The sequence below is a fragment of the Aplysia californica genome, unplaced genomic scaffold (assembly GCF_000002075.1).
Source record: "Aplysia californica isolate F4 #8 unplaced genomic scaffold, AplCal3.0 scaffold00180, whole genome shotgun sequence".
NCBI classification, from domain to species: Eukaryota; Metazoa; Mollusca; class Gastropoda; order Aplysiida; family Aplysiidae; genus Aplysia; species Aplysia californica.
The window spans coordinates 968,465-969,687 of NW_004797450.1; positions in this window are offsets into that span (position 1 = coordinate 968,465).

Below are 1,223 nucleotides of genomic sequence, written 5' to 3' on the forward strand. Positions count from 1 at the left end.
ATTATGCATGTGTGTATTGGAGCTGCAGTGCATGAACGTGTCTGTGAGAGCTTAAGTGTTGGGAGTGTCTCCGTACTGTGTGTGTGTGCGTGTGTGTGTATGTATGTGTGTGTGTGTGTGTGTGTGTGTGTGTGTGTGTGTGTGTGTGTGTGTGTGTGTGTGTGTTTCTATGTATGTTATAATACTTCACCAAAAAGAGGGGGTTTACAGACATTTGAACAACATTATATTTGAACATGCGAGTCGTTTGACAGGTAGCATATTTTACAGTGCTGCTGTCTTTAAAAAAAAAAAGAAAGTATAATATGCAGTTTTGATAATTTTACAGGAGAGCCAGAAAAACTGAATGTTGTTATCAGTAAAACAACATTGAAAGATTGTAAGTATAAGAACGTTATTTTCAAAATGGTATTCTAAGAACATTGACTTGGGATGTTTGCAAAGGGTTTGTTTTCTTGGTAACAATATTCAGTATTTTTGGCTCTGCTGTAAAATTGTAAAAACTGCATATTATACTGTATTTTCTAAAAGGACGGTAAAATGTAAATTTCTTGATACTCTATCCTCATCTTTATTTGGTTACCTTAAAATTATTGTCTATCAGTTGAAGCTCCGTAGGCCTACAGTATCTAGGTGAGATCCCAAAAGACGCATATACTGACTCCTACTGTTACAGTCTGCACCTGCTTCTTTGTACGGAACTCCGCCTCCCCCCCCCCCCCCCCCCCCCCCCCCCCCCCCCCCATTGTGTGCCTTTCTTCATAATTTCATAATGTCACCCCCAAGACGTCCATCTGCCCAAGACAACCACTTTTCTCCTCGACAACGGGTGACCGTCTTGGACAATTTTGAAGGTACTGAGTAGAGGAAAACAAAGAGAAATTTAAGAAAGGGCTCAATATTGTCTTCATGTGTCAGGTCTGGAGCAGACACTGACGAACATGGTACCACATTCCTTCCGGTTGTCAGTCCTGATCAACCCAGTTTACTTTACTCGGAATTTTCCTCACTTCTCACAGGCTATAGACAGCAATAGATTTGTCAGTTTGCTAGTGTTTCAGCGAGTGTACTCCACAGTTTGCACTGTATGCTTCTTATGAAGCCGTGTATATTTCTGAATCGTGTTCTTATAGTAGTAGTAGTAGTAGTAGTAGTAGTAGTAGTAGTAGTAGTAGTAGTAGTAGTAGTAGTAGTAGTAGTAGTAGTAGTAGTAGTAGTAATAA